This window comes from Heterocephalus glaber, unplaced genomic scaffold (assembly GCF_053883595.1).
Source record: "Heterocephalus glaber isolate CG9 unplaced genomic scaffold, H.glaber_assembly_v1.0 deba00001504, whole genome shotgun sequence".
NCBI classification, from domain to species: domain Eukaryota; kingdom Metazoa; phylum Chordata; class Mammalia; order Rodentia; family Bathyergidae; genus Heterocephalus; species Heterocephalus glaber.
The window spans coordinates 6966325-6981670 of NW_028258324.1; the positions used below are offsets into that span (position 1 = coordinate 6966325).

Here is a 15346-nt window from a genome sequence, read left to right on the forward strand (position 1 = left end):
CCCCCACCTTTGTTTGTCTTGCGTCTCCGTGCAAGGGTACCCATACACACACCAACACTCTGATCGGCCAATCGTGGGGACAGAAATATCTTGTCCTACTGTTTTGAAATGCATGCTTAAGAATTTTAAAAAAAGTTTTACTGGAAATTATGGTATTAAGATGAAACCCCCAAAACTTAGAGCCTTTTATGAGTTAGAATGGCCCATGCTTTGCCCAGCTTGGCCAACTGAGAGATCCCTAGATGAGGGTCTTGTCTGGTCTGTCTGGCTAACAGTCACCACCCCTGGATGGGAATATCCAGATCAATTTCCCTATATTAATTTATGTCTCAAATTGTGCCACAGAATGCCTCTTTGGCTTCATATGTGCACCCTGGAAGGAAAAAAACAATACCCTGGTCCTCCATCAGAAAGGATGATACTGGAAAGAAACCAGTCCTTTCAGATCCAGATCGAGAGAATTTAGACTTTCCCCCTCCTTTTGTGTTGCTAAATTAACAGGTGTGGAAGAGGTGGGGACAAAAGCATGAGAACTGCTCTGACTTTAGTGCACCTGAGGGTGCATGCTGTGGTCAGACTCAGAGAGGATCGAATAGGGCTTGCACTCAAGTTGGAAAAAAGAATTGAAAAGAGAAAATAAGTAATGGATTGAAAACAGCTAAGAAAGCTCTGAAGGGCATAAAACAAAGCCAGAGAAAGTAAGAAATTTTACAAGAGAAATCAAGTTACAAATTTTAGCTAATTGATAAATGTATCTGTTTCAGTTTGAATTGATGTTTAATTGATGTGGTTAAAATATTTCTTGTACATTGAAAATTCTTCAATTGTAATTATAGGGTTTACTTGCTCTTTTCTGTACTTTGTTGATTAAAAAAACCCCTCAAGGTCACTATGGTTCTATTGTCAGCCAACCAAATTTAAAGTGTAACAATCTGAGAAAAAAAAGGGCCACTTTAAAATTTTAACAGCTAAAGACAAGTTTGTGACAAAAGGTCTATAGTAAGTGAGATTAAAAAATATTAAAAAGCTATAAGTAAAAGAGATGCTATTTTGATATAAGAAATTTTATATGTTTGTCTTGTTACAAAGATAAAAAAATATACAAGACCAGAAGGTTTAGGTATGTCAAAAGATGTGCAAAAATTATTTATCAAGAAAATATGTATGTTTGTTTGTTGGTTTCAAGTTTGTTATGAAAAGTTTAAATGTGTTTACATTGGTTGTCATCACAGGGTTAAATTCTAAGTATGTTACTAATATGTGTACATTGGTCATCTTCAAAGAGTTTAAGAGCCAACAGGTTACAATATGACCTCCTTCATAGTGAGTTAGAAAAAAAAACTGTTGGGAAAAGGCACAAATATGTCAGACCAAGATGTGGTATTTGAGATTTGACTTGAAAAAGGACAAAAGGAGGCTAGGTCCAGAGGAAAAAAGTCATTTATTCTCTGCCAGGACCCCTCCAAATGCTTCAATTATTTGATTCCATCTTTGCTACCCATTGTCCTAATTTGGAGGACTGTAAAAAACTTTGTAGAACTTTGTTAACCCCTAAGGAAATACAGAGACTTTTAGGGGAAATTAAAAAAGATTAATGCCACTAGAATGCCAGGTGATATGCAGAATCCAGATGCTTGGCATGAGCAGCAATTCCCAGTAAATGTGTGGCCCAATTGAGATCCCAATATCCAAGCAGGACAGGAAAACTTGAGAAATTATTGGACAGCCCTTTTAGCAGGAATTTAGGCTGCAAGAAAAAGACCTACTAATATGATTAAAGTGACAGAGACCCAGCAGGAGCTGAATGAGAGCCCTGAGAAATTTTATGAGCGGCTTTGTGAGGTCTACAGAATGTACACACCATTTGACCCAGCAGTTCCAGAAAACCATCAGCTAATTAATACAACTTTTGTAACCCAGTCAGCACCAGATATTAGAAGGAAAATCCAAAGGCAGGAGACTTGGGAAGGCATGAATATAATGCAATTGTTGCAATTAGCTAGGAAAGTGTATGCGAATAGAGAGACAGTGAAAGAGAAAGAGAGAGCCAGTAAGGAAGATGAGTGGGACCAGAGGAGAGCTCCTTATATAGCAGTAGCTATGGGAGCCAAGGAAGAGAAGGAAAAAGAAAGACAAGGAGCAAAAGTAGAAGGAAGACAGAAGAAAGGTTTTCAGCATGAGGACTTAGAGTTTGACCAGTGTGCATACTGCAGAAAAAGGACATTATAAGAGTAAAGTGCCCAAGGCTCAAGAAAAAGAAAAAGCAGGATTTGAAGGAAAGGAAGGATTCTGGCACATTGTTGCCTGTGATGGATGACAATGACTGACACAGACCAGGGTCAATGCAGCTAGGCCCCCATGAGCCCATGGTCGATATAAAGATAGGGGGCCAAAATATGTCCTTAATGGTGGATAGTGACACAGAACATTCAGTAGTAACAGCTCCAGTTGCCCCTCTGAGCAGAGAGTGCATCCAAGTGATTGGTGCCACTGGAATTTCAGAAAAGCACCAGTTTTGCTATGAAAGGACAAGTGAAATTGGAGGATATAAAGTAAAGCATGAATTTTTATATATGCCAGAGTGCCCTATTCCCTTACTAGGAAGAGATTTGTTATCTAAACTGGGAGCTACAATAACTTTCACCCAACAGGAACATGCATCCCTGCATCTAGACCCTGGAAAACATCTCATCATGATGGTAATAACTAAAAGGGAGGATGAATGACAGTGTTACAATGTGGATGATGTTTACCAGGCTCCACAAGAATTAAAAACTATATTTCCTGGAGTATGGGCAGAGGAATCGCCCCCAGGATTGGCTAAGAATCATCCACCCATAGTTATAGAATTAAAAAACAATTTGACCCCCATTGCTGTAAAACAATACCCGATGCCCAGGCAAACCCGAATTGGAATTAAACCCCATATCATGAGATAAAAGGAATTTGGACTTATTAAAGAATGTAAGTCACCTTGGAGCACCCCTTTGCTGCCTGTTCAGAAACCTGATGGGGACTATAGGCCAGTGCAAGATCTACAGGCTGTAAATGATGAAACAGTAATGCTGCACCTGGTGGTCCCTAACCCCTATACTTTGTTGGGTCTATTATCCCCAGAAGCAGCATGGTTTACTTGTTTGGATTTAAAAGATGCCTTCTTTTGCCTTTGCATCGCTCCCCTCAGCCAACCCATCTTTGCATTTGAGTGGGAAGACCTGAGTGATGGGAAAAAGACTCAGTTTACTTGGACTAGATTACTATAGGGATTTAAAAACTCACCTACACTTTTTGGGGAAGCCTTAGCCAAGGACTTGCTTACCTTCCCCTTTGGAACAATATAGCTACATCCTATTGCAATATGTAGATGACTTTCTATTATGTAGCCCAACCCAAGAGCAATGCCGGGAAGGCACCAAACAAAAGTTATGGCTGCACTTACAAGAAAACTGGATATAAGGTATCATGGAAGAAAGCCCAGATTTGTGTACAGCATGTTAAATATTTAGGATTTCAAATAACACAGGGCATGCATTGCCTAGGAAATGAAAGGTTATTAGTGCCATCCCTGAACCCCAAACAAACAGCTGAAAAAGTTTCTTCGGGCAGCAGGCTTCTGTAGAATTTGGATTCTGGGTTTTGCAGAAATCTCTAAACTCCTTTATGAAGCCCTAAAGGGACAGGAGGAGAATCATCTGCATTGGACTGTAGAACAAAAGGAAGCTTTTAAAAAAATTAAAATTGACTTTGACAGTTGCCCCAGCCCTAGGCATACCAAATGTAAAGCAGCCTTTTACTCTATATGTGACTGAGAAAAACCATATGGCCCTTGGAGTGTTGACCCAAGAAGTAAGCTCATGGAATCAACTGGTGGCATATTTGTCTAGTAATTTAGATCCAGTAGCAAAAGGATGGCCTCCTTGTCTTTGGACCTTAGTAGCTTCAATTCTGTTGATCCAAGAAGCAGACAAGCTGACTTTAGGTCAGGAACTGACTGTGCAGGTTCCACACATGGTCCTAGAACTGCTGAACACAAGGGAGCATCATTGGCTCTCAAGTAATCGGGCTACTCAGTATCAAACCCTTCTGTGTGAGAACCTCTGCTTGCAGTTTATTCCTATAAAAACTTTAAATCCTGCTACCTTTTTGCCCATGGAGACAGGTCCTCCCAATCATGACTGCTTGAGTGTTACTGATGAGCTCTTTTCCAGCCACCCTGACTTGCAAATGGCACCCTTGTCCAATGCTGACCTCGTTCTGTTCATGGATGGGAGCAGCTTCGTGGAAGATGGGGTTCATCATGTTGGATGTACAGTAACAACAAAGGATGGGGTGACCCTAGCTGAGGCCCCTTCCTTTTGGCTAGTCAGCACAATGGGCTAGGTTCTGGGCACTCATACAGGCACTCTGATAGGCAAAGGGTAAAAAGGTAAATAATATATACAGACTCTCACTATGCATTTGCTCCATGGAATGATTCATTGAGAGTGAGGTCTTCTCACAGCAGAAGGGAAGCAAATCAAAAATAGACAGAAAATTGTACTGTTGCTAGAGACAGTGTGGGAACCTAGCAAAGTCACAGTAATACATTGTTCAGGACATCAGAAAGGCAAAGACTTCATTACACAAGGTAACAATAATGCTGATGCTGAAAGCCAAGAGACAACACACTCAAAGCCCTGCTGTCACTACTCTGGAGGCTGGTGAGTCAATGCACAGCTGAGGAATGGGAGCGCCAGGAAAGGCAGCATGGACTCTTGTGCTATGCCAGATCACTACTGCTCTGAGTTTCTTTGTTTTCAAACTGCAGATGTTTAAGCCTAGTGACAAACATTTTGTAACTTTCAAAATGGTAAAATGGGATCCAGAGGCCTATCCATTCACTGTATTCTTTGATGCTTGCCCAAGAGAACATTATGGGGAGCCTGGGGTAGCTTCTGATTGTGGGGAATACTCGGTTGAAAAGTCATACTGTAAAGGAAAAATAAGGGTTTGGCTCAACAACTTGATTGCTGGACGTGTCACCAGCAATTGTGACAAGTGTGAACGAGGTCAATGTAATCCTATATGCATGTATGTGCCAGGCCCATGGAATTCCACATGGTTGCAAGGAAAAATATTTCAGGTTTATAAAGCAATGGACATTACAAATCAAAAAGGTGTGGAAAACTTCTCCCCCTGAGATAGGAAAGACCGTTGCCATTCAAGAAATCCAAGCTATGCTGAAAGGGCACTCTCAGAACTATACTGGAATAGATATGATGAATCTAATTGCTGATGCAAGCAAATGAGCTGGCATCAGATTGCTGGTTATGTGCCCCCTTAAATTTGATGAATTATGAAGCAATAGGAATATACACCAACCTAACCCTTAATGTCACCAGAACAGCCATGGACTCACTTTTGAGATACCCAACTAGGACAGTTGGAAATGGGACTTGTTTCCTAGAACAGAAGAGGAGTAATGAGGAAAATAATGAAACCTGCACTAACTTAGTCTTGCTGAATGAGGAAAATAACTATGTGGCACCTAATGGGACCTTTTCATCTGTGGAGATGGAATGTACAAGGTGAACTTGGGAAAAATCACCACAAAGTATACTTTGGGGATTCTAATCCCAAATTTGTCTGTTTACACTCCAGCAGCCATAAAGAAGTGTTTTTACAAATCGCTTCCCCAGTGCAAACAATTCGAACAAAGAGAGACCCAGTGGTGCTACCTATCCTAACCAGACTTGCAATTGCCGGCAGTCTTATTTTAGGGGGGACAGCCATTGGCCTAGGGCAAGAACAGTATATTTCATTAGGACAAGAGATTAGAAAAGACATCGAGGAAATTCGAGATGCACTCCAAGCCCTAGAAACTCAGCTAGATTCTCTAGCCCATGTGGTGCTGCAGAACAGACGAGCTCTTGATTTGCTCACAGCTCAAAAAGGGGGAACCTGTTTATTCCTCATTGAAGAATGTTGTTATTATGCTAACAAGTCTGGTATAGTGCAAGAATCACTGGATAAATTAAGAGATCGAATTAAGATTCTTGATAATAAACTTGGTACAGGAGAGCCATCTTATGGAATTGATTTCACTTAGAAAGGATGGAAAACATGGATAGGACCCCTTTTGGGCACTCTCCTTATCATATTAGTACTGATGTTTGGCCCTTGCATTGTCCAGTGGATTTCAAAATTTATCCATCAGCATATTGCTGCTGCTCAACATTATCAAATGATGCTAATAAAAAATTAGATAAATTAGATAAGACATATTATGGATAGAAGAATCATCCTGAAGCAGACAAGGGGAGGAATGATAGAGAAAATTTGAACTATAAGTTAGTTATTAAGGTAGGTGAAGTAGAATAAGTAATCCGTTTCTTTAAGATTTACCTTTCCAGGCCAGGGATTTAGCTCAGTGGTTCCGGCACCTGCCTCTCAAGTGGAAGGATCTTAGTTCGATCCCTGGTACCAAAAAAAAAATGAAAAAAAAAAAAAAACAACCCCAAAGATTTACCTTTCCTGTAACTCTTATTGTTTAAGGTGATGGCTAACTGAACCTTTGACCTGTAACCTAACTGTAGGTAACATTTAACCTGGAGAAAAGCAAAGTAGAAATGTTTGGGTAGTTTACAGTGTATGTGTTTTAGGTGCCATCTGTTTGTTGTATGTCTGTGACTATAACCATTAACAGGAACTAGTTGTAAAAGAGAAATAGAAATTTTACTGACTAAGACCACCAGAAATGAGGTAATGGCTAAAAGAAGATATAAAAGGAAATGTTAAAACAAAGGACGGGGTGGACATTGATCAGATGAGTTTCTGGCTGTCCCCCTCACTAGTGAGTAAAGGCTTTGTTTTTTTACCCAACTTCTGTGGCTCCATACATTTCTTTCTGTGATTCCAGAACAATACTACATGTGGACAGACACTAGAAATACTGGATTCTATTTTATAAAAACTTAGAAGCTATTAATATGGGAATTTCTACATTATAAAAACTCAAGGCATTAACATGGCCTCTTACTGAAAAGCCCACCCTGAGAGGACCTCTGAGCATGGGTTATCATAGGGTGTCCCTTTGGCAGCTGTCTCTGGCTCCTATTATGCTATTAACCAGGCTCCCTCCAGGATTCCTTGGAAACTGTGTGCCTTCCTGAATAATTTATTACCCAGTGATCAATTATTCATAACTCATTATTACAACTGAAGTAAAACCCAAAGGTGGAATCATCCTGCTACTTATGCATATCTAAGAGATCATTTCAAGCAGGAGTGGGGTCTGAACTCCTTGCCAGGCCCACTGCATGTTTGTTCCTCTGAAGGGATTCCAAAGAGAACAGCCTTAGAGCAGAATCAGACTGAGGAAAGCAGGAACAAATGCCTCCCTGCTGGTTGTGCTGCATTGGTGCATCTCTTCATGCTGTTTGTCTCTTTCATTCTGGCCTCATTTACACTTAGAAATAAAATTTCAGTTTGAGAGAATGTATAAGACATTTATAGCACTGTTGGTTTATTAGACTATTTTTAGGATATCTACAAGGATATAAAACTCACCTTTAGAATATCTTTTCTGGGATAAACTGCAGATATCTTTAGAACAGTTTATTGACACTAATGATATTATTCCATTAGAATTAGTCACATTTTATTTATTTATTAGCCATATGTTTCATATAAAGAAATATCCTGTTTTTAATATATTGCGATAGAAAGCATTTTATTAAAAATAATATGAGAGTGCAGTTAAAATAGACATATTTCTCAGTCCAGAAAATTGGCTTATGAGAGACTGATTAATGTTTTTTTTTTTTTCCAGTACTGGGGATCAAACTCAGGCCCTTGTGCTTGCCAGGCAGTTGCAGTGCCACTGAGCTACATCCCCAAGCCCAATTTTTAAAAATCATCATGTTTTTAAAAATATGTCAGCAATAGTTGGAGAGGGCTTCTTGTTTGTTTTTGCAATACTGACAATTAAACCCAGGGTCTGCACACTCAGCTATATCCCCAGTCCTTTTTTTAAATTTTGAGACAGGGTCTGAGTTGCCTAGGCTGGGCTTGAATTTGAGATCCTCCTGCCTCAGCCTTCCAGAGTGCTTGGATTATAATTGTGTTCCACCATACCTACCAGTTGGAGAGTTTTAAATTTCACTTCTGTTGGGATATAAAGCAGAAGATTTTCTTTAGGATACTTGCCTCCCAAACAATTGGCTTTCCCCTGGACACTATGGCACTGAGGAGCAGGAATGACTTTATTCCACTTTGCCTTCTCTGTTGCCATTTCACTGTGGTAGCATTTCTCAGTGCTTACTTCAAAGGTAAGTTAGTACTAATTCTGAGCATGAGTCCCAAGACACCTGTTGACACTACTTTTCTAAAAATCCCCATCTTGTAGATAAAAATCCCAAACTGTTGAACAAATATTTTTCAGTAGAGATTCCAGATTTTTAAAATATTGAAGTTGGTTCTTCAAATGGATTGAAAGCTAAATGTTTAAGCAGATTTTCAATGGCCTAAATCAGGAAATGTTGCTCAGTGGTACAACCATGGATGCATGAAGCATGCTGAGTTTAATCCCCGCACCACACACACACACACACACACACACACACACACACACACACTGACACAATAAAATGGCCTAGATTAATTGGACCAACTAGACTGTCACAGGCAACTCACTATTTATGAATTTAAATATGAATCGATTTTACTATTGAGAAAATGTGAGTAAATTTTTTAGATAAATGTGAATATGTCATGGAATAGGGTAAAATTTGCTATAATTTTTAATAGGTTACCCAATTAACATGGCTCAAAAAATATAACAAATGTACTGTTAAGTCTCTACTCATTCCTGTCCCCTTCAGAGTTCTCATCCTCTTTTTCTAAAGGTGACCAATATTAACTTTCCTGTGGATTCTTCTAGAGCCGCTTTATTCATACATAAAATCTTTAACATATAGTTTCTTATTTTTCCTTTTTCTGATAAAAGCCAGCATATTACACATTTCTGTTTCTTGCTTTTTTCATATGCCAAAAGAGCATGGAAATCTTCATATTGTTATATATAGAACTTTTTCATTCCTTTAAACCTTTTGTATTGAGATATGTTTGTACATCTTTATGTAGTATATAGTGATAATTTAATATATATATATATATATAGTGTTAATCAGGGTAACAAATGTTTCTATCTCTTCAAGCATAGATCATTTTAATATGGTGGGAATTTCCTAGTCTTGTAGTCACTTTGAAATTATCATTGATTGTTTTAACCAAGTCACTATACTGTGCTAAAGATAAGCCAGACATAATTCTTGCACTCTGTGTCTTGATGATCCTCATTCAACTCTTTTCTATCTCTTCTCTACCTTTCCCAATTCTTTTTGTTTAAACAGCTTTATGTTATGTTCCATGATACAGCTATAGTATAATTTATTAATTATTTTCCTGTTGATATACATTTGGGTTGTTTTAAATCCTTTATCATTAAAAATGCTGCTGTACTGAATAATTCTGATCACTTGTCATTTCATAAATTTGTGACTATTTCTTTTGTTTGTTTGTTTGGTACTGGGGACCAAATTCACAACCTTGTGCTTGCCAGGCAGGTGTGGTGTCACTGAGCTACATCCCTGGCCCATGTGACTATTTCTTGCCTGACTTTTTAAGATGAAACATGAGATTCAGAGGCATGTCTGCTTTTGATAGTCCATCCCAGGGCTATGAGGGTGATTTGCTGAGAAGTTTGAGAAGTACTTCTGAAAACTTGTTCCTGAGATCTACTGGTGCAATACTGTTTCACTTTCTGAAATAACTTTGCTGTGAAGTGATAGTGACAACAATGTTCCTTTACCATCCTGTGTTTTCCTGAAGATGATATAAGGAAATGTGTAAATCAGGTGGCAAATTATTTATAAGCAGAAATCATGTTGTATAATTATCTAGTTTTCCAACTGGCCTTTGATATGGTAATATGAGATTTCAGAACAGGATCAGTGCCCTCTAACTTTAAGCCCTACTGCACCAAATTCTGGTGCCCAGGAAATTATTACTAGGCATTCTACATTGAAAGGGTTTTTTTTTTTTTGACTAAAGAACATTTGGAAAACACTAGGTTCCACAAAGTTAAGCCAGTTTCTTTACAGAGACTGTCCAGTCCTTAAAGCAGCTGGTTGTAGCCTGCAGCATTTCCTAAACTTGTGAACTATTTTCCTTACTCAGGCCATTTTTATTAGCCTTCATGTACTGAGGAGCCTAGATTGGGAAATACTAGCCATATTGGACACCATGTTGAAAATAGTAGTCACAAATGTATGTGGTATTAAAATTTACAAAATATTGAGTAAAAGAAATAAGAATGAAAGTCACTAGTTTAAAATTGGCCACCATGAACAGCAGATGGTGGTAATGTAACATGCAGACTAAATATAAAGACATGGCAATATATCTAATAGCAGTATTAATTCAAGGTCCAAAGTGTCTTCATTTAATTATACCTTACTGATATTTCAATTCACTGGTTAAATTAATAAAAAGGCTAAACATAGGTAATTAACATACTTTTAATTTCTTTCTAAAAAAGCACAAATCAGCTGAGAAACAAATTTGGAGAAATATTTTTCTTCACAGACCATTTTAACTGGATTGAGATAGGTTTAGTTTTTCTTGCCATCTATGTATTAGATGAATATTCTTACCTTTCATGTACACAAAGATGTGTGCTCTCTTTCTTTTTATTTTTAATTTTTTTTTACAGGGTCGTACTATGTTGCCCACATTGGCCTTAAACTCATCATTCTCCTGCCTCAGCCTTCGGAGTAGCTGGGATTAAAGGTGTGTGCCAATGCATCTGATTTTCTTCCTTACAAGAAAAAATTATAAATTTAACCAAACTTAACCTTTTGCTGTCCATGAGAATGGCAAAGAGCAGTTTTAATCATTCAGCAAGCAACTAGGTGGTGCTTCCAAAAACTGCAGCCCTAGAGATAATAGCAGTCACATCCACTGACCACCATGAACTGACATTTGGGCTGAAAACAGGATGTGAACATCATCAGGTCTATTAGAAGTTCCAATGGGGTGCAAGAGATCAGGGTCTCAGAAGCTGAAAGAGATGTCTCACTTTTATTCTTTGAGGTTTATTATACTGCAAGACTATATTACATAGATCAACAAAAAGTGGGATGTGTTTTAAATATTTACATTTAACAGAAAGATTTAACACAAAATGCAGTACAATATGACTATATTGCTCATGTGATAATTACAGGATTATTACAAATTTTACTTCCAAGTGTATCAAAATGAGGTGGCACAGCAATGGGTCAGACATTTAACCTTCTATAGTGAACATCATTGCAAGCTCTCACTGTGTCTCTAACAGTATTTATTGTGGGATGGAGGGGCTCCTGTGGGCATTGAAACCCTTTATAAATCTGTAACCCTGAGCAAAAGGCTCTTTTAGCAACTTCTGTGATAAGTCCTGATGCAAGTGATAAATTTAGAGGAGATGCAGAGAGTGAAGGTTCTTTCCACACAGGGCAAGTGGGCCTCCTGATGGGTGTGGACTTGCTAGAGATGGTCCAGAAAGGGTTGTATAACTTATCTTGGTGTACCTTGATATGTGAGACCACAGTTAGGAATTACCCTTCAAAGGCACAGCTGGGCATCTTTTCCTGCTCCCTTCCTTCTTGATCCAAGGCTAAGCTTGCTTTACCTCTCTTTCCAGATCTAGGAAAAAGTGTAGCCTCAGGCAGGGCTGATGTTTTAATAAACTGAATAGACTGTCATTCCTGGATGTAGGGGAGCTTTGATGTCTCACTGTTACCCACATGAGACAGGATCACTCTTTTGACCTGATCTCTCCAGGTCTCACAGTAAAAAATAAAGAAAGGCAATGTACATCAGCCAAATGCCTAATTCTGTAGAGTCAGTCAGTCAATAAAAAATAAGGAAGCAGTGCATAGCATAAGTAATTTACAATGTGAATGTCTTCATAGGGTCTTTGAGCAGTGGATAGATTGCTAACAGTGTCAAGCATTGTTGTAGGCAATATACACAACTTGTTTTTCCAGCAGCAGAAAGATGTAATATTTTCCTATATGTTTACATTTCTATCTGGGAAATTGTATTATTCATTCTTTTCTCTGGAAAGTTGGAGTTATTTTATAGAGGAAATAATGGAAGAATGGAAGTGGGAAGAAATGGTGCTTGGGTGTTTCTCTGAAGACCTTTAACTTGGTTCCATTGCCTTGAGGTTGGTAGACTTTTAAGAAATTTCTGGACTGGTTCTTTGTATCTCTGCCCCATTGTGTGTCTCTTTGCTCTGCTGGGATTTCACTCTGGGTCCTGGGACCAAAAGGGGCTGTGGTTCTGGCATAAAGGATATTTTGAAGGAGGTGGCTGCAGGTAAAGTTTCCCAGGTTATGCTAGGAGTGAGGTGTTTTCTGAGCAAAATTTGGGTTTATCAAATGCCTGAAGAGAGCTTGCTCCTGTAGTAGTAGTCAGCTCACTCAGCAGGATTTTCCCTTAGCAGCATCAGTGATGTGGAGGTCCTTGGAACAATCTTCTATGTAAGGCATGAAAGCTTCCAGGCACCCTCATATATGGTTTCTCTTGGGGAACAGATGGGTCTAGTGTGGAGTGAGTATTGTTCATTATCACATTACCCCAGACTTTGTGTGTGTCCTCCCAGAAGATAGGCTGTGTGTCACAGCAGGGGAAAACACAATTTTTGAAACTCCGCAAGAATCAAATTCTTTGGGTCTGAAGTCATGGCACTTTGCTGTTAACCAGTCATGGCCCTTTGCTGGTTCTCTGAGAATAAACAGAAGGTTGTGCTGTGCAAACTGATATAGAGCTGTGTCATCAAGGGGCTGAAGTCTCTGACTTGAAGGAAGATCACAGAGGGGGCCAGAGTAGAGCCCTCTGCATCTTCAGGGTTGCAGACCCTCTCCTGTCAGGGGCAGCAACACCAGCCCTGGATCAGAGCTGTTGGGACACTGAGGCATCTCTTTTTCTTGCCGAGGACTAGAGGTTCTGTGTGTGTGATGTGAAGATTGCTTCTTATTATATTTTGTGTAAATAAAACCCACTGACTCATTTTTATCTAATTTCTCAAAGCCTTCATCAGAGTTCCCTTAACAGACTCATACAACAGAATAGATGAGAGGGAACTGTCAGGTAAAAAGGTCAAAAACCAAGACCAGACCAGGCCACAACAAGCCTTTATTAGGGGAATAGATCTGCCAGGCTATCTCTGAACAAAGGAGAGACAAAAGCAATATGGCTGGGGCAGGGAGAGTCTTTTATAGAGACTGGGGTGGGGTTTGTAGGGGCTGAGGTGGGGTTGAATGAGGTAGTGACTAGGGAATGGAGGAGCCGGTGATATCACTAAGTGGTAGAGATGAGCAAGTGTTAGGTTACTCTCTAGGCAGGAACAGGGGCATGCTGGGAAGAAGGGTTTGTTCTTTGGTGAGAGCAACCATCTTGGCATGATGTCACACAAGGGACAGGGTAAGGCATGATAGGAAGAGGGCAGCTACTATACATAATAGCTGCTGAGATAGTGGGAGACCTATCATTCCAGGCTTTTTTTTATGATAGTTGGGTGAAAGTCTCTTCTTCTGGAGCTGCTTCCTGTTGACAGGGGGTGAAGACTGGGGCTAGACCTGGATCTGATGAAGGCTGTGGCAAGTGGGGACCTCTTTCTTTTGTCATACTGGCTCGCACCCTGCCATGATGAACTCCATGACTGTCTGGCTGGTGAATGCCCTCATTTGTTCCTGCAAGAAAATTTGAAAACAGCAAACCAGGCATGGTCCAAAACAGAGAATTAAACAGGTAATACTGAGGGGTCCCAAGAGTAGTAATAGCCAGGGGAGCGATGAGCTCCAGGAACCAAACCTACCCCACCATTGATTAGTACCTTGGGAGGCATATCTATCTGGCCCATTGAGTCTTAAGTCTTTTTCATTTGACGTGTAATTTTTTTTATTATTTACATAGGTTTTACAGAGACAGCTGGATGTTTAGGGGCTCATTTGTTATAGAAGTAAGAGACTGTTATAGAAGTAAGAGATCATAGCTCCTGATCTAAGGGCCCATGTGTCATGTCCTTGCTGTTAGAGAATGAGTGGAAAAGTGATAAACACAATTTATATAATCTTTATAATTTTTTTTGGAATATAAAAGGTGTATGTAACTAAGCAAATGTCTTTTAGAGGCCAACATACCGATGAGTGCAGTGTTACTATGAACCCAACTTGTCCTTTAAATTCAAGGCCATGAAAACACATTGTAGGTTGATAGTTCCAGCAAAGCCATGGAATAATTGTGTAAAGGACAGTTTTATTCCTGTATCTCTTAGTTTTTGGAGGCCTCCTAGATATACTTAAAAATAAAGAGAACTGATAACCTCAACAAGGACACTAGCCAACTTAAGGAGATCAAATGTAACATGAAAGGCTTGATCTTTTTAGATACAGGTAGGTATCCAGGAAATATAAGCACAATGAGAGAAGAGGTATCATAAACAGAGAACAAGGATGTACATTATTTTAAAAGGAATAAATCTTGTAACTGCTTGGTATAGAACTTATCCTAACTGTGGCTGACAAGCAGGTGATTTTTTTCCCAATACTCTTACTTTATGGTTTTTTTTTTGATCACTACACGATAGTTAATTAGCTATCACAGAATCAGCAAAACACTTATCTAAAAGGAGAGAGCTGGAGACCAGTGGTTTCTAGGATTGGACACCTATAAAGAACTTATTTTAATTTTTCTGAAAAGAATCTATACATACTTGTAGGTAATTAATGATTTTCCCTTCCATTTAGTCCCCAAAGTTTTTTTTCTTTTTGAAATGGCTGTGTCATGAGTGAACCAAAAGATTTTAATGGGTGGGCTATGTCTTAATTTTTCTGAAGTCTAGCTTTATTATTATGTCATTGTTTTATACCTCTTTTGGTTATTTTTTTCTGCCGGGTGTTTAAGACCAAGTTAAAGTGAGATCTGTGTCAATCAGTATGAACCTCTTGTTATCTATCAAGGTCAGTTAAGTCTCCCTAGGCCATTACTTTAGAACCATGCATAGTGCCTCTCTGCTCCTCTGTCAGTGTCAGCCATCAGGATGGGTCATGGCCTTACTGGACCAAGTTGCTTTCAGTGAAATCATGGGAGATTTTTCTTGGTGACCCTCCTTTGGCACAGAGTACATTGTTCTCTGGTGTCCAACAATCTCCCTGTTTAGGAGGTTGAGTGACTTACCAAAGATGTAGGACCCTGTAGAGAAGGTTCCCTCATGTCCTGGATCTTTGTTGACCTTGAGGGGCCAGGGCCAAAATAT

General features: G+C 39.3%; 1 protein-coding gene across 22 annotated transcripts in view; it reads left to right on the top strand.

Annotated features, from left to right (window-relative positions):
* Nek11 (NIMA related kinase 11) overlaps window positions 1-15346 on the top strand; it is a 328322-nt gene that overhangs the window by 23660 nt on the left and 289316 nt on the right. For 2 of the 22 annotated variants that reach the window (XM_087186945.1, XM_087186946.1), the window contains one exon: window positions 10754-10830. The exons of the other annotated variants lie outside the window; for them this stretch is intronic. The gene's annotated coding sequence lies outside the window, so the exon portion shown is untranslated. The remainder of the gene's footprint in view (window positions 1-10753; window positions 10831-15346) is intronic. 22 annotated transcript variants of the gene reach the window in all.